Source organism: Monodelphis domestica, chromosome 1 (genome assembly GCF_027887165.1).
Source record: "Monodelphis domestica isolate mMonDom1 chromosome 1, mMonDom1.pri, whole genome shotgun sequence".
Classification (NCBI taxonomy): Eukaryota; Metazoa; Chordata; class Mammalia; order Didelphimorphia; family Didelphidae; genus Monodelphis; species Monodelphis domestica.
The window spans coordinates 696,026,392-696,045,566 of record NC_077227.1 but is presented as its reverse complement, the minus strand read 5'-3'; the positions used below and the strand labels follow the sequence as shown (position 1 = coordinate 696,045,566).

At 36.5% G+C, this 19,175-nt stretch overlaps 1 protein-coding gene across 4 annotated transcripts in view; it reads left to right on the top strand.

Annotated features, from left to right (window-relative positions):
- The first annotated feature begins 328 nt into the window (after positions 1–328).
- The window catches only part of LOC100021798 (dipeptidase 2), a 41,100-nt gene continuing 22,253 nt past the window's right edge, over positions 329–19,175 (top strand). Inside the window, exons 1-2 of one of the 4 annotated variants that reach the window (XM_016427739.2) lie at positions 337–517; positions 1,303–1,367. The gene's annotated coding sequence lies outside the window, so the exon portion shown is untranslated. Of the gene's footprint in view, positions 518–1,302; positions 1,368–15,789; positions 15,872–19,175 lie in introns of all 4 variants that reach the window. The other 3 variants (XM_016427737.2, XM_001373803.3, XM_016427738.2) reach the window with 3 other exon arrangements.

The following is a 19,175-nucleotide window of genomic DNA, read 5'->3' as shown; positions in this document are numbered from 1 at the left end:
ATCTGGATCATAATAGGTGTTTGATAAATCTTCTTTTCCCCTTCCCTACCTCACCTGTTCCCCCTCCCAGGTGGATTCAGGATGGTTCCCTTGTCCTTGGGAACTGCCAAGTGCCCAACTCAACTTCTCTGGAGTTTGTAAGTGGTCTATTCCAGAAACCCTTCCTGAGAAGTGGCTATACCTATTATTCTGCTCTGAGAGGCAGGCTACAAGAGGGGGAGGGATAAGGGTGGTTTGGTGGGGAGAATGGAGGAAGGAAGGGGGGGAGGGGACAATGAAAAGTCAAATGGGAGAGCACTTTGCCAAGTGGTTTGTCAGTGAGTCACCCTCTGGGCTAGAGTTCCACCCCTTGGTCAGACTACCCAAAGAAAAAAGGGAGCTCTCAAGGACAGCAGAGGAGTATCTACAAGCTTACACCAGCTTCTCTGAAATAGGGAGGGAAGAGAAGTTAAAGATCTCTGTGCCAGCTCGAGGTAGCTTGGATTGGGTCCAGAAGCTTAGGGGAGAGGAAGACAAGGTAAGGTCTCTCTCACCTAAATCCCTTCAGTGTTAGTTAACCTGATCAGGCTGGGGGATGGCTAGCTGGCAACCAAAACTGGGATGGCACAGGGGATTTTCTAGGTCCCACTGGTGGAAAGTGGATGACCCGGGAGCCGTGGATTGTCCTTTAGGTCCTTTGGGAGAGGAGACTCAGAAATGGACTCTTTCCCTCAGAAGTACATTATGTTTTGGGATCAGCCAGTGACTCTGACGTAGGGTGGGTCTGATGAGGTATAGTGACAGCCTAGGACTGAATAGCTAAGGACACAAAGTACCTGAGACTGAGTCTTTAGCCAGCTAAGACATGACTCTCCTTAGAAAGGTAACCAGAGCCTTTATACAATCAGTCATCAACCTGCCCAGGCAACCACAATGTGGCCCCCCCCTCCATCTATTGCAACAAGGGTACTAGCAATGTTTACGGAGTCTGGGCTGGGACAAGCTTCAGTATAAGAGAGTTCAGGTTTAATAATAACAGAACCAGAGAAGGCAGGAGAAAAGACTACAAAAGGAGGAGTTCTTTTTGAGAGAGAAAAGAACAGAGAACCTAAAATGGGTTTTATGAGGAAGATCACAAAATAGAGAAAGCCCTGGATTTTAGGTCAGAGGACCTAGGTTCAAATTCTGCCACTCCTACATACTCATTAACTATAGAATCTTGAAGACTGGACCTCAGTCTCCTCTGTAAAATGAGACTGTTGGATGTGATGATTGCTAAGGTCTGTTATTCTCAATCCTATAATGCTGTACTCTCCTTGGAAGTCTTTATGAGAAGGATGAACCCTCACCTGTGGCTCTGAGAAGGTTAGATCGAGTCCTGTCTAGAGGTAAGGAAATGAATGGATTGGGTAACCTTTGGAGAACTTTACTAACTTAAATAATCCATGGAAGGTGAAGAGTAGAGGAGTCACCTTTAGACTAAGCACAAAATGGGGAGGGCTGTATTAGGGATTCCTGTTGCAAGAAAACTTGAGAAAGCTGGCAGCTCCTTGTCTCATTGAAGCTGTTTTTGGTTCCCTGAAACTGGAGATCAAGTCCTTTCCTCCTTCTATTCCTGCCCCACTCCAAACACTAGCCCTGGTTTATCCCTTCAACAGCTAAAGGAACCAGAAAGGGGGAATTCTGTTTCTCACTAAAAAGGAGGATCTGGGTCCTGTGGTGGATATTATGGGAATCTTGGGGTGGGGGACAGAGATGGTTATTCCCTCCTAGGATTTGTTTTAGTGAAGGAGAGGAAATCTGGGCATAGTCTAATATGCACAATAAATTTGAGGAAAGCAGATTTCAAAGGATTCAGGGAAAAGATTGATGGGATTTCATGGACTGAAATGCTTCAAGAGTGGTCAACCCAGAAAAGAGGGTAGATGCTCAAAAGTGAAATTTTTGAAGCTACAAAGGAGGAAAATGGTACTTGTTTGGAGAGATCAGTTTGGGTACACAGGGAACCCAGAAGTATATTTAGATTTTATTTTTTATAAACTCATACTTTCTGTCCTAATGACAACTCTAGAACAGAATGACAAGTACCAGGCAATTGGGTAAGTGACTTATCCAGAGTCTCATAGCTAGGATGTATCTGAGGCCAGATTTGAACCCAGGTTCACTTGACTCCAGGCCTGATGCTCTATCCACTTGGTCACCTAGCTGCTCCATACTTAGATTTTTAAAAAAGAAATGCACAGAAGATTTTAGCAAGGCCAGGTAACAAAAGATGAATAGGAATGTGACACAATCCTGTAAAAATAGTGTTCAAACTCTGAGTGTAGATTTTCTTGGGTTATTTTGTGTGCATGGTTTCTTTTACAACATGGCCAATATGGAAATGTGTTTTGCATGACTTGACACATGTAATTGATATCATATTGCTTGCCTTCTCAGGTTCTTACTTCCCAATGTTCCCAAGCTACTCTCTAAGACTATAGACAAATTACTAATCTGCAGTGGTTGAAGGATTCTCCATGCCAGGAATTCTCTAAAGAGATAAAGTCAGATCTGTCTGAATAACATATTAATACTAGAAAATATTGTAACATTTTCATGGAGGAAAAAAGGAAGGAGGGAAGAAAGGAAGAAAAGAAGGAAGAAGGAAGGAAGGAAGGAAGGAAGGAAGGAAGGAAGGAAGGAAGGAGAGAAGGAAGGAAGAAAAGAAGGAAGGAAGGAAGGGTCAAGATAGAAATTCTAAAAGTTCTAAGTAGAGTCAATTTGTTAGGCTCATAGTAATCAATCTATTGGATCAATGGCCTTTCTCAATGACCAAAGACTTTGAGTGAGGGCTTACAAGGGCTTTTATTTATTTTATTAATTTTTTTCCAGACTACATGTAGATAAAATCCTCAATAATTGTTTTTTGGCATTTTGCAATCCATGTTCTCTCTCTTCCTCTTGTTTATTTTCCCCTTCCCAAGTCAGCAGGTAATATGATATAGGTTGTACATATATTATTTTACAATCTATGTTTCCTATTTTCCATGTTCATTGTATTATGAAAGAAGACACATATCACCTAAATTAGAGAAAAATCCATGGAGAAAATACAATAAAAAATGGTATGCTTCAATCTGCATTCAGACTCCATCAGTTCCTTCTATATCAGTATTTTTCATCATGAGTCCCTGGGAGTTGTCCTGGATCCTTGCCTTGTTGATAATGGTTAAGTCATTCACAAATTATCATCATCTATTATTGTTGTTACTATGTTTTGCATCGTTTCATTCAAGTCTTTCCAGGGTTTTGTTTTTTTTGTGATATCTTGTTTGTCATTTCTTATGGCACTACAGTATTCCATTACAACCATACACCACAACTTGTTCAGCCATTCCCCAAATGATAGACATCCCTTCAGTTTCCAGTTTTTTGTCACCACATAAAGATCTGCGAAAAACATTTTTGTACAAGTAGGTTTTCTTCCCCTATTTTTTTTTATCTCTTTGAGATAACAGATCTAGTAGTGGTCCTGTTGGATACAGTTTGATGGCCTTTTGGGCATGGTTCCATATTGCTCTCCAGAATTACAATATCTTTTATCAATATGTAATTTCCTTCTATATTTGTTTTAAATAGGTCAATTTTCACTTTTGTTTTGTCAGAGATCATAATTGCTACCTCTGCTATTTTAATTTTGGTTGGAGCATAGTAGATTCTGTTCTAGCCTTTTACCTTTACTCTGTGTGTATACTTTAAATGTGTTTCTTAAAGACAGCATATTGTGGAATACTGGCTTTTTAATTCACTCTTGCTATCCTCTTCCATTTTATGTGTAAGTCCATTCTATTCTCATCCTCAGTTATGATTATTATATGTTCCCATACATCTTATTTTTCTCTTATTTATAATTCTCTTCCTCTCCTTTTAGTCATTTCTTGTTCATGAATATTTTCATTTCTGACTATCATCTCCCCTAGTTCACACTCTCTTTTTTAGTCTATTCCTCCCTTTCTTATTCCATCTGCCCTTTTTTATTTCCTATAAGATAAGATGAGTTTCTACAGCTATTCTTACTTTGCACCAATTCTGATGACAATTAGGTTCAAGGATTGCCTGCCCCACCATCTTCCCTTTCACTTTATTGATTCTTATGTACCTCCTCATATAAGATAATTTATTCCCCAATTTTCTCCCCTTTCCTCTTTTCCCAGTATATTTCTCTTACTTACCTTTTGATTTTATTTTTCTTTGTTTTTTTAGGTATCATCCCATCATATTGGACTTACTATCTGCTCTGTCTATATATTATCTTATTCAGTGCCCTAATCATGATAAAATTCTTAAGTATCTTCCATATCTTAAGTATTCTAAGTAACTTAGGTACCTTAGGTACTTCAAGTATCTTAGATATCTTAAATACCTTAGTTATCATCTTATATAGTAATTCAATTAGTTTAACACCATTCCCCCATTATCTTAAGTATATCTTGTATCTTGGTATTTTAAGTATCCCAGTTAACACTTCCCCATGTAAGAATGTGATCAGTTTAACCCCATTGAGTCCTTTGAGTTTTTTCTTTTCTTTTTAACTTTTTACATTTTTCTTGAGTGCTGAATTTGATCATCATATTTTCTTTTCAGCTCTGGTCATTTTGTCTCCTATTTCATTAAATGTGTATTTATTCCCTTGGAGTATTATCCTCCATTTCATTAGGTAGGTGATTCTTGGTTGTAGTCCTAGACCCTTTGCTTTTCAGAGTATCATATTCCATACCTTTCCATCTTTTAGTGGATGCTGTATAATCCTGACTGTGACTCCATAATACTTGAATCGTTATTTTTTTGATTCTTACAGTATTTTCCTCTTGGCCTGGCAGTTTTGAAATCTGGTTATAATACTTCTAGATTTTTAAATTTGGGATTTCTTTCAGGTGGTAATTGGTGGAATCTTTCCATTTCTTTTTTCCCTTCTTGTTTGAGGGGCAGTTCTCCCTTATAATTTCTTGCAATATGGTGTTTTGTTTTTTTCTGATCATGGTTTTCAGACAGTCCAATGTTTCTTAGGTTATCTCTCCTGGATCTATTTTCTAGTGAGATATTTCAGATTTTCTTCTATTTTGAAATTCTTTTAAATTTGTCTTATTCTTTCCTGCTGTCTTATGCATTTGTACTATTTTAATTTTTAGGGAGCCATTTTCTTCTTTGAGGCTTTTAACTTCCCTTTTTAGGGAGTTATTTTCCTGTTTGAGGTTTTGTATTTCTCTTTTTAGGAATTTGTTTTCTTCAGTGAGTTTTTGATCTAAGCTGTTGACTTTTTCTATTATTTTATTTTCTATTTTTTTCTAAATCACTTATTATTTCTTTTTTTGATCCTCTTTTGGAGCTCTTCCAAGAGTTCATTTGGAGCTTGATGCCCTTTTAAATTTGCCTTTGAGGGTTCACACATCTCCATTTTGGCATTGCTTTCCTCTTCTGCACTTGCATTTTGGTCTTCCCTTTTGCTGAAATGACTTTCCAGGATCAGGAATAATTTTTGGTCCTTTACTCATTTGGGTAGATCTTGCCTATATGTCAGTACAAAATTCTATTGCTACGGTGAAGAGAGTACTGACTCTGAGTTTCCCTGGAAGCCACATGAAGTGAATTTAGCTGGATTTCACTCCTCAGCTGCCAGCTCCCTCTGGTATTTTGAGTGCCAGGGTTGTTCTTTCTGCTGAATGTTCCCCCTGGGTGTGCTTGCACTGGTCTGATCCTCAAAAGCTCCTTACTATGTATTTGCCTTGGGCTGCTCCTCAGGCTGCTGATTCCACTGCTCTCACCTTTTACTCCAGTGAGACACATCCTTTCTGCTGCCCCTCTATGTTTACTTTGGCTAAAACACTGTTTCACTCTATTTCTTTCTTTTATTTTTTAAACCCTTACTTTCTGTCTTGAAATCAATGTTGTGTATTGGTTCCAAGGTAGAAGAGTGGTAAGGGCTAGGCAATGGAGGTTAAGTGACTTGTCCAGGGTCACACAGCTAGGAAGTGTCTGAGGCCAGATTTGAACCTAGGACCTCCCATCTCTAGGCCTGGCTCTCAATCCATTGAGACACCCAATTGCCCCATTTCACTCTATTTCTGTTGGTTCTGTCAGTCTATTTTTTTAATGCTTTCTTCTTTTTTGTGGTTGTTTGGAGTTGGGTTTGGGCAATCTCAGAATGTTCCTTATTCCGCCTACTTGGCCCAAAAGCTTGACCCTTAGATAAATTCCTCTGGAATGTGGACATTGAGTGAAGTTTACATTAGTTTACAAAGAAAATATTAAAACTAACTCAATTAAGACTTGGAAAAATAGAATTAAAATCCATTTTCAATGTTATGATTCCCTCTTTTGATTCTCAGGTGACCATGCCTCCCATGAATCACTTAGCTTGATTAAAGTTACAAATCAAAGTATAGTAAAAATCATGTGTATCTATTACCCCATAATTTTTAGTAAAGCCATGATAATAGAAACAAAATTAGCATGGGCTAGTATCTCTGTTGAAGTGACATGTTTCTAGCTACTTCTTCTTGTACTCTAACCCCAATCTATGGGAATAGGGGCTGAAGAAATTTTATCACAAATATTCTACTTTAATGGAACTAATTGGAGAGGAAATGGTCTCCAAACCATTAGACTTAATCTTATAACAAGTTCCCCCCTTGGTATCTAAGACCACCTTTGACTGGCGCATCAATGAATTCCTTTAGTAAGTAGGTCTTATAGAAACAGTGGTACTTGGAGAAGGAATGAGAAGGAAAGGTGAACATTCAGTTCATTTCCCCGTAACTTTTCCCCAGTATCCTGGGAAGCATCAGCACATCATATCTTGGGGCTCAGAGGTGTCATGTAGTCTTCTGGTTTCTGAAAACATCTCTTCTTGACCTTTCTGGAATAGGTCTGTTCTCAGAGAAGTACAGAAGTGGGGAGCTTCCAGAAGATCTACTTCTCTGGCTCAGAGATTCTTAGATATTACTGCTATAATCTTTTTTGCAAAACAGACCTCAATACAATTTTACTACACCTTCCTAAATTAGTTTTTCTGTAGCAAACTGAGATAAAGGCAGAAATAACGTGTCTGCCAATAAACCAACACCAATTGCAGTTCTGTATTAAATTGTCATCTACCACAATCACCCTAAAAGGAGACCACATCTCACCTTAAATTAGTTTTAAGATAAACCTTAATCAAGTAAAGCACTTCTGGTTCTATAATCATAAGTGACACCATTTAAAGTCTCTGTTTTCTCAGGGCTATTAGATACCAGAACTTTAAAATCTAAAATCTATTGTTATCAATTGGACTTATTTCCTAACTTCCCGGTGGTGTTTTTCACATTCCTATCAAACTTTTCTTTTTTTATTGTTGTTGTTCCATTATGTCGAATTCTTTAGGACCCTTTGGGGGGGGTTCTTTTTTTCTTTTTCTTTTTTATTTGGTCAATTTCAAACATTATTCCTTGGTTACAAAAATCTTATTCTATTCCTCCCTCCCCTCCCTTCACCCCTCCCATAGGCAACATGCAATTCCACTGGGTATTACATGTGTCCTTGATCAGAACCTATTTCCATGTTGTTGATGTGTGCATTAGGATGTTCATTTAGAGTCTACATCCCCAGTCATATCCTCTTGACCCATGTGATCAAGCAGTTGTTTTTCTTCTGTGTTTCTACTCCCACAGTTCTTTCTCTGGATGTAGATAGTGTTCTTTGTCATAGATCCCTCCGAATTGTTCAGGATCACTGCATTTCCACCAATGGAGAAGTCCATTACATTTGATTGTACCACAGTGTATCAGTCTCTGTGTACAATGTTCTCCTGGTTCTGCTTCTTTCACTCTGCATCACTTCCTGGAGGTTGTTCCAGTTCCTTTGGGGTTTTCTTGACAAAGGTACTAGAGTGGTTTGTCTTTCCCTTCTCCAGATCATTTTATAGATGAAGAAACGGAAGTAAACAGGGTAAAATGTCTTGTCTAGGGACTTATATCTGGTGTCTGAGGCTAGATTCGAACTCAGGAAGATGAACTCTATCCACTATATCACTTTGCTACCCAATCTTTTCTTTATTCTCATTTAAATTACTCAGAGTTGAATCTATTCCTTCATGTTCTTAATGTAACCTTACTATATACTTTAAGAGGATGGCCTTAGATTATCCAGAGGCATTTGTCATTTTCTGGAATGTTAACCTTGGAAAGAAGGTTTTAAGAACAATGAGCATGGTCTTTCTAAAACTGCTCATAGGAAAAGTATTCTCTGTTCTCACTAACTTCCTAAAATGTCATAGATCATCAACAAAACAAATTTTACAGGACTTTTCCTTTTATTTTCAGTACTTTTCAATTATTTTAAAAATTAACATTTTGGTTAATAACATCCAGTGTCTGCTGGCACATATGGTGAATTAAGCAACATTATGCTTCAGATTTGAGTTACACAATTTTGTTCAAGTTAAATCAGTTGACAAAAAAATTCTGACATGAGATGATATATGGTCCTTATGAGTTTAAGGAAAATTAGAAAATTCACGGTAATTGCCAAATACTATTACACAACCATACTGGAGAGGTTAACATTGCACACTAGCTTTTAAAACAGACTAATTTCTTTTGACCCAACATATTAAGTACCCCCAAAATTTAAGTAAAATATTTTGTTCAAATAAATTCTAAAAATATTCATTATGGTTTGAACACAATTTGATATAATACAACAGATGGCTAGTTTAGTCATGATCAGAAAAGACTCTATGGCTTGAGTAAAGCATTTAATGTAACTTCAATTTAATAAAAATGATTCCCTTAGTTGTCCTTATTACATTTAAAAATATGATTTAAAAATACTTTATCTTCATATGGATAAAAAAAATTCTCTATTTTAAAAGATCTTTAGATTGTCAGGACAGGTAGATGGTGCAGTAGATAGAGTGCCAAGCCTGCAGCTAGGAAAACTCATTTTCTTGAGTTCAAATCTAGCCTCAAACACATCCTAGCTATGTGATCCTAGGCAAATCACTTAACCTTATTTGACTCAGTTTCCTTATTTGTAAAAAGAGCTGGAGAATGAAATGGCAAACCACGCCAGTTCCTCTGCCATAAAAATCCCAAATGGGGTCATGAAGAGTCAGACATGTCTGAAATGACTAAACCACCAAAAAAAATTTAAATCTTTGTCTCAGGTTTACTTAAACAATTAGGTTCACAAGACATTCTTGCAGACTAAAGTCTACTTACTTTTAAATGGATCACAAGTCTTTCTCTTTTCATGGAGGCTGTTCATAAGAGTCAGACACATTTAATCTGCCAGCTGTTCCTGCAAATTCACTGATACTCAAGAATCATTTGCCATTTCAACTGTCTTTTTACAGACAGTTGCAAACAGGTTTAATTCCCCCTTTTTCCTCTTCCCTCTTTAAAACAATTAACTTGTCATTTTCTGGTGTAAGAATGGCTAAAAGCTGATCCATTTTTCACTTTTCAGAATCTAGAATTTTCTCTATTGATTAAATATTTCCCTCCTTTCTTTAAAATACTCAAATAATAATATTTAATTTCCAAATCAAAGGCGTTGCATATTTCAATTCTTAATGTTTCTTAAACAATGGTTTTATAGTAGTATATATATCTCAATACTAAGTATTAGTTCCAAGGCAGAAGAATGGTAAGGGCTAGACAATTGAAGTTAAGTGACTTGCCCAAGGTCACATACCTAGGAAGTGTCTAACACCAAATTTGAATTCAGGATTTTTCATCTTTAAGCCTAGCTCTCTATCCACTGAGTCACCTAGCTGCCAGTAGTATATATTTTAAAATATTATTTTTTTACATTCTAAACTGATTATATTTAAAGCCAATATAGAGAAATCTTGATCAAAAAATCTTTTAATGAAAAAAACTCATTTGTACAGTTTTTAAACACATTGTCCTGATGTCCAATATTGGCTGGCAACATGAAAATTTTGTTCAACAGTGATAATCTTTAATATTCCTCAGGGGTAGTTTTCCTTGTGGTGTGATAAGTTGTTTCAGTTGGACTTGACTCTTTGTGACTCTATTTGGGTTTTTGTTGGCAAAGATTTTGAAGTGGTTTGCCATTTCCTTCTCTAGTTCACTTTACAGATGAGGAAACTGAGGCAAACAGAGTTCAGTGATTTACCCAAGAACACACAATTAGGGTTGGAGGCCAGATTTGAACTTGGGATCTCCGAATTCTAGTCCTGGCACTCAATCCAGTGAGCTACTTATTTATTCCCGTTTTATGTTAAGGGCTATTTTTATTCCTTCATTCTTTATTCTTTGTGCTGGGATCTTTGGGTTTGTCATAGACTGTCTTGCTGAGATCATTTACCCCAAGTCTATTCCACTGATCCTCCCTATTGTCTCTTAACCAGTACCAAATTGTTTTGATGACCATTGCTTTATAGTACAGTTTATTATCAAATTTATTTATTTATTTATTTTAAACCCTTACCTTCTGTCTTGGAATCAATACTGTGTATTGGCTCCAAGGCAGAAGAGTGGTCAGGGCTAGGCAATGGGGGTCAAGTGACTTGTCCAGGGTCACACAGCTGGGAAGTGTCTGAGGCCAGATGTGAACCTAGAATCTCCTGTCTCTAGGCCTGACTCTCAATTCACTGAGAAACCCAACTGCCCCAAATTTATTTTTTTTAAACAGTTAGGAGGTTCTTCTGGAAATTGAAATTGAAAAAGAAATTGAAAAATACTCCAGATTCTGAGATGGATAACACAAGTAGCTGTAATTTACAAAATTTAGTTTCAGAGCCCAAGTAAATATAAACTTAAAATTTTTAATATTAAAAATTTATTTAAGTTCCTTAAAAGTAAACATTAAGTTTCACTAATCCTCAAGTCATCTCTAAGGAGCTCATATTTTAATTTTAATGGGGGAAACAATCCATGGTCCTTTGGGTACAGCGGCAAAGCAAATATAAATACATCATTTTTAATGTTATTTCTATCTCATTGATTTCTAAGGTTCAACCATTTGACAGTGTCAAGGACTTTGGTGGCCAGGTGTCTGAGGCCAGATGTGAACCTAGAATCTCCTGTCTCTAGGCCTGACTCTCAATTCACTGAGAAACCCAACTGCCCCAAATTTATTTTTTTTAAACAGTTAGGAGGTTCTTCTGGAAATTGAAAAATACTCCAGATTCTGAGATGGATAACACAAGTAGCTGTAATTTACAAAATTTAGTTTCAGAGCCCAAGTAAATATAAACTTAAAATTTTTAATATTAAAAATAAATTTTATTTAAGTTCCTTAAAAGTAAACATTAAGTTTCACTAATCCTCAAGTCATCTCTAAGGAGCTCATATTTTAATGGGGGAAACAATCCATGGTCCTTTGGGTACAGCGGCAAAGCAAATATAAATACATCATTTTTAATGTTATTTCTATCTCATTGATTTCTAAGGTTCAACCATTTGACAGTGTCAAGGACTTTGGTGGCCAGAATCTTCTTTTTTAGGACTAGAAGAAACTGTGACTGCAACACCTACAGAGGCACTTACCTGGCTGCATCACTACAGGGTTGCTTCCAAGGATGATTACTTTGAGGGTTGAACTGGAAGCAAGACTTGTGGTCCAGGGGTTACCACCATTCCCAGGGCTCTCAGGGCTTAACTGCCCATTGTTGGTCGGCATTTAATGTTGGTGGTAATGAAAAAGGTCTCCTCCTCCACAATTTCTCTCTTCAAGAGAAGCTGGATTAGAAATGGGACTACTAATCTAGAAGACAGTGTCATTCCCAACACTATTGAGTTCAAGGTCCTGGGCAATCTAGTTGATGCCTTTTATTTTTTACCTTGGGTTGCTAGGTGGTTCAGTGGATAGAGTACCAAACCTGGAGTTGGGAAGGCTCATTTTCCCAAGTTCAAATGTGGCTGTATATACTTACTAGATGTGTGACTTTGGACAAGTCACTTAACCCTGTTTCTATCAGTTTCATTGTCAATAAAATTAATTAGAGAAAGAAATGGGAAACCATTCTAGTATCCTTGACAAGAAAACTTCAAATGGGGTTACTAAGAGTTGTACTCAACCGAAATGACAACAAAAATTTTTTTAATGTTACAGTTATTTTCCAATATTTTTTCCTGATAAGCTATCCCTTTGTATCCCATCACAAATAAATAAGTACAAGCATTATGCTTAAGGCTATAGAGAAAAACACAAAATTGAGATGATTCTTGGCCTAACAAGCTTACATTCTATTTTTAAACTCTAAAAATGTCTAAATTTTCTAAATTCTAATTTCTAAAAAAAACCCTAAAAAATTCTAAAAAAATTTTAAATTAAAGTTTAAAATGCATTCTATTTCTTAAAAATAATTTTTTATTGATGTTTTGGGTTTTTTTTGTCTCTTAAATTTCCCCTGTGTGCCTTCCCCTCCTAGAGAGTGATCCTTTATTTTTTTCCAGAGGAGCATAATAAGACTTTTATTAACATGTATGACATATAGAAGAGGTTTCTTTGTATATTTTTTGTTTATTTAATTAATTAATTTAGAATATTTTTCCATGGTTACATGAATTATGTTCTTGCCCTCCCCTTCTCCCATCCCCCTCCTGTAGCCATCAAGCAATTCCACTGGGTTTTACATGTGTCATTGATCAGTTATTGATATTTGCACTAGAGTGATCATTTAGAGTCTACATCCTCAATCATATCCCCATTGAATCATGTAATCAAGCAGTTGTTTTTCTTTTGGGTTTCTACTCCCACAGTTCTTTCTCTGGATGTGGATACATTCTTGCCCATAAGTCCCTCAGAATTAACCTGGATCACTGCATTGCTGCTAGTAGAGAAGTCCATTACATTCTATTCTATTCTATACTACAGTGTATCCGTCTCTGTGTATAATGTTCTCCTGGTTCTGCTCCTTTCACTTGGCATCAATTCCTGGAGGTTGTTCCAGTCTCCATGGAATTCCTCTACTTTATTATTCCTTTGAGCACAATAGTATTCCATCACCAACATATACCACAATTTGTTCAGCCATTCCCCAATCGGAAGGCACCCCCCCATTTTCCAAATTTTTTTCCATCACAAAGAGCGCAGCTATGAATATTCTTGTACAAGTCTTTTCCCCTATTATCTAGCAGTGGTATGGCTGTGATCCCTTATTTTTAAAAGTTTTATTTATTTGTCCCTCCTTCTACCTTTCCAACCCCTCCCTTCCTCTGCCAAGCAAATGAAAGGACAATAAGTAGAAAAATGAAGTCCTCAATACATAGATTCATAGTCCAGCAAAATGAAAACTTACATTGGTGGTTCATCATTTTGCAAAATATACATCTCTTGCATTTTATATTTGTTACCTCGCTGATAATAGGTGAACAGCTTTTTTCATCTTCATTCTTTTGGATTCATGGCTTATCATTTCATTACTTAGAGTTCCAAAGTCTTTCCAAGTCATTTTTCTCTATAATGTTATTATATAAATTATTCTCCTAGTGCTATTCACTTTGCTTTCTACCAATTCAAACTGCTTCTCTGTTTTCCTCTGAAACTATCCACTTGGTCATTTCTTATAGGTTAATAATATTTCATTACAATTTGCTAAGCTATTCTTTAGTTAGGAGGTATGTTTCCAATTTGGGTCTATAATGAAAAGAGCTACTATAAATATTTTTGTACGTATAGGTTCTTTAGGGAAGCTAGATGGATAGTAAGTGGATAGAGCACCAGCCTGGGAATCAGGAAGACCTGAGTTCAAGGCCAGACAGACATTTTCTGGCTGTATGATTCTGGGTGAATCACTTAACTCTGTTTCTCAGTTTCCTCATCTGTAAAATGATCTGGAAAAGGAAATGGCAAACCACCCCCAAGATCTTTATTATGAAAACCCAAATGGAGACACAACTGAAACAACTCAACAACATCAAAAATGCCCTTTAAGAAAGAACATTCAAAAGTGGGAGACAGCACATGGATAGGAAAGGAAAAGAACTTATGGTTAAATTCTAATTAATTAATTTATTTTTAAGTATTTTTTCCATGGTTACATGATTCATATTCTCTCCCTCCTCTCTTCCTTCCCCACTCCCAGAAATGACAAGCAATTCCACTGGGTCATACATGTGTGATCACTTGATACCTATTTCCATATTTGGTTAAACTCTAGAATAATTCATTAAGTATACCCTTTTCAGAGGAAATGACAGCAGTGATTTAACTATAGTTCTTGGAAAAAGAAATGTAATTGATGATTACATTTTCTTTTTTGGTATTGAATTGTTTAAATTATCTTTTTTGTTTTTAATCTGAATATTTTATGGTCTTTCAAATATTCATCCATTTCAATCCAGCTACTAATTTTATCAACATATATTTAAATGGACAAAATAGTTCCTAATAATGTCCTTTATTTTTCTCATCTGTTATACATTTTCTTCTTTTTAATGCTTCATTTACACAGTTTGGTGTTCTTTTTAAAAAAAATCAATTTAGCTAATATTTTGTCACTCTGATTACATTTAAAAAAGAATTTTCAATTTTATTAATTCTGTTTTAAAAATTGTTTTAGCTTTGTTTTTCTCTTTGATTTTTTAGGATTTCTTTATTTGTATTTAATTAGTACAAGGAGACATGAATGTGGTACCAAGAAGTAACAGGTGCTGAAAAGAATCATGGAAGTTGTGTAATGACTCCCTCAGTTCTACAGTCCTATAGGCAATAGTGAAATATATACCCCAATCTCCCTCTTTATATCTGATCATTATTTCTGGGCAGATTCATAGGGTTTGAAGGGGACAGGGACCTTAGGGACAGTCAGTCAGTAAGTTATCCTACACCCTGTGAGGTAAGTGCTATTATTATCATTTTCCAGTTGAGGAAACTGAAGTGAAGGTTAAGTGACTTGCTCAGGTTTACACAGCTAGGAAGTGTCTGATCTGGATTTGAACTCAGATCTTCCTGATTCTGTGCCCAGTCTTTACTCATTGAGTCACCTATCTACCTCTAATAGACAGTATGAGGTCAACCCTCCTAGCTAGTTGTTTTTTGTTTTTTGGTGCCCAGTTCATTGATCTGTTCTTTCTCTCTTTTATCAATGCAAGTGCTTAGAGATACAAAATTTCCCCTATGGGCTGCTTTGGCTGCACCAGCAAACTTTTAATACCTTAGTTTATTGTTGTCAGGTACTTTTATGAAATTACCTATGATTTGTTGTTTTAACCCAAAGCTTCTAAAGTCAAGCAATTGCCTTCACGATATCAATTTGCCTTCAGATTTTCTGCTTTTCTCTAGAGTCTAGAAATAGCAAGATGGGACAGTTAGGTGGTTGAATGGATTGAGAGTCAGACCTCAGATACTTCCTAGCTCTGTCACCCTGGGCAAGTCACTTAACCCCCGGATTGCCTTACCTCTTACCACTCTTCTGCCTTCAAACCAATACACCATATTGATTTTAAGATGGAAAAGTAAGGGTTTAATGACAGATGAGTGATATGGGTTAGACGATGGGGGTTAAATGGCTTGCCTGGAGTCATATAGCTAGGAAGTGTCTGAGGCTGGATTCCAGTTCAGGACCTTCTGTCTTCAGGCTTGGCTCTCAATCCACAGAATCACCTAATTGTCTCGTAGTTTTAATTTTTAATTTTTATTTCCTTCTACTCCCAACTGGTTCCCTACTCCACCCTCCATTACTCTTGGTTTCCTGGTGGATAATCAGAAGTTGGAAGGACATAATGTCTCTCTTCTCCTCCTCATCCCCATTATGTTTCTGGGAATAATTATTTTACGAGAAATCTCCCTCATCAAGGTGATTTTTCCCCCCAGGTGGATATTCGTAAATAATTCTCTTCCATCATCTTTTCCTGAATTTCTGAAGCATTATTTGATTTCTGGCAGGTGCCTTGCTGTAAGTATTCCCCCAGATGCTTGCTCATTGTCTCCTGGCCCCATATCTTTTCCTAAACAAAATTGATGGTCAAAATAACTGCCTGGCAGCTTACTAACCCTGTTGTTCCCTTTAGTCCCCCACCTCTCTACAAAGTGAAAGGGAAATCATTTGTTCTGGAAGTCACCCATTCTCCAGGACCAGGACTGTTGATTACCCAATAAATCTGATCTTGACCACCTTTTAGCATTATTTCCACTCACATTGTAATCACTGCGTTTATTATTTCCTTCTGTCTATAGGTATTTTTCTATGTTCTTCTGATTTCCCAACATTTGTTTCTTTTTACAATTCAATATTATCCCCAGGTTAATGGGCAATTAGGTGGCATAGGGAATCAGGTGCTGGATCTAGAGCCAGAAAGATTCATCTTCCTGAGTTCAAATCTGACTTCAGATGCTTACTAATTGTGTGACCCTGGACAAGACACTTAACCTTGTTTGCCTTAGTTTCCTCATCTGTAAAATGAGCTGGAGAAGGAAATGGTGAACCATTTTAGTATCTTTGTCCAAAAAAAACCCCACCAAAACTCAAATAGGGTCATGAAGAGTCAGATACAACTGAAAAAATGACTGAACAACAACAAATTAGCCCCATTTTACAGATGGAGAAACTTAAATTAAGAAAAGTGAATTTAATTATTTCAGGTCACACAACTAGCTAGAATCAAAGATGAGATTGGAGGTCTCTCTCTTAACTTCACTTGAGTGCTCTGGTCACTTATAACACGTTGAATCTTTTTTAATGGAAGGAGCATCCTTCAACTCTACATAAATAGGATATTTTTGTCCCATATCTTTCCCTTTCCTGATATTCTCCATCCGTCATGAGACCTGTGTCTTGAATCTCAGCTCTACCATTGACTTGCTGTTGATTTTGGATAAGTCTTTTCCCCTCTAGAGGTCTCAATTTTATCCTTTGTAAAATGTGGGAGGTTGGACTAGATGACCTCTAAGATATTTCCTAATTTTATGTTCTTCTAGTCTTTGGGGATGACTTGACCTTGTAATTACAGTATTCCTAAATGATTCAACAAATGAATGAATAATTTAAAAAACACTTAATAAAAGTGTACACTATATGCCAGACATTGTGTAAATGCTAAGAATACAAATATAAGCAAGCAAGATGGCCTCTGCCTTCAAGGAGATTAGAGTCTTTATTATTATTATTATTATTCATTTTTATCTTTAAAAATACATTCGTAGGGGCAGCTAGGTACCATAGTGAATAGAGTGCCTGGTATCAGAAGGACCTGGGATTTAATCTGGCCTCAGACATTTCCTAGCTCTGTGGGCTATGGGCAAGTCACTTGACCCTGATTGCCTACCTCTTATTGCTACTCTGTCTATATTAAGACAAAAAATAAATTGGTAATTCTATATTTTGTTTTTTATATCATCATAATTCTTCCCACTATTTCTCTGCCTTCTCCTCCAGAGCATCTTTCTATAAAACCAATAATAGTTTTAAAGGGAAAAAAGAGGGGAAAAATCAACAAAACTGTCTGAAAATATATGCCATGTTCTCCACCTTTGGAGTTCTCATGTCTGCAGGAAATTGGAGTGGGGAATGTCCTCTTCTATACTCCTCTTTGGGACCATGTTTCTTCTTTTTGATGTGGTAGCATCCTTTTTTTTGGTCATTGCTCTCATTTAAATTGTTACAGTCCTTGTGTTAAGTTGTTTTCTTAGCTCAGCTTCTTTCACTTGGCATCAGATCTTGGAAGTCTCTCCATAATTCTCTATATCTATCCTATCCATTATTTCTTGTAGTATAGTAACGGCATCTTGCATTTATGTACCACCCTTGGATGAACCATTCAATCAACAGACATTTTCTTTTTATACAGTTCTTGGCTACCACAAAAAAAATTGAGCTTATATTCTAATAGGGGAGATAATACAAATGGGGTAGCTGGAGCTGGAAGGTGGAGGTGCAGAGAATAAGGGTTGGGTTTTAGGAAAAGTAAAGTGAAATTTTACCTCTCAGAGCCCAGAGGTTGAGACAGAACAGTTTGAACCTGACCAGGGAGCATCCTTCAACTCTATATAGAAAAGGAGGAAATTTTGGTCACCTATACTCTTCCCTTTCCTGGGATCTGGGCAGCTAAAAGGTACAGGGGATAGACCATTGGCCATGGAGTTAGGAGAACCTGAATTCAAATCCAGTCTCAAACGCTAGCCATGTGACTCTGGGCAAGTCATTTAACCTGTTTGTATCAGTTTCATCGTCAATAAAATGTTAGAGAAAGAAATGGGAAACCACCCCAGTATCTTTGTCAAGAAAACACCACATCGGGTCACAAAGAGTTAGATATGGCTGAGAAATGACTAAACAATAATAATCTAATTAAAGGATTAATCCAAGGATTTACCCTTTTTGTCTGTCTCCTTATCTTTAATATGAGCAAGGCAAACCAGATGACCAAAGAACTTTATTTATTTTAAAACCCATACCTTCTTAGAATAGATACTAAGTATTGGTTCTTTTTTTTTTTTAACAATAATAACATTTTATTTTTTTGTATTTGTTGTGTTTTATTTTATTTATTTTGAAAATTTTTATTTAGTTAATTAATTTAGAATATTTTTCCATGGTTACAAGATTCATGTTCTTTCCCTGCCCTCCCTCAATCCTCCTCCCATAGCCAACACACAATTCCTCTAGGTTTTACATGTGTCATTGATCCAGACCTATTTCCATATTATTAATATTTGCACTAGGGTGATCATTTAGTCTATATCCCCAATCATATCCCCATTGACCCTTGTGATCGAGCAGTTGTAAATATGGGTTCTAAGGAAGAAAAATGGTAAAGGGCTAGGCAATTGGGTTTAAGTGACATGCCCAAGGTCACACAGCTAGGAAGTATCTGAGGTCAGATTAGAATCTAGGTCCTCCTGACTCTAGTCCTGTTGCACTATCCACAGTGCTTTCTAGCTGCTCTAACCAATGAATTTTAAATGTGTGATCCAAAACCAACATCTGTAAGGAATTTAATTCAAGAATTATTTTATTTTGATTTTTAAAAATATTTTGTTTTTATATCACCTTTGTTTCAATCTAATTCCCATTCAAAGCATCCTTTATAATAAAAAATAAAAAAGAAAGGAAAATAAACAAAGCAAGAGCATTTCAGGAAAAGTCTGACAGCATATGGATTCAGCATTCCAATGCCCTGAATCCCTTCCTTCTGCACAGAAGGGAAATTCATTCTCACAGTTCTTCTTCTGAGCCAGATCTGTTCATTAGTTACACAGAA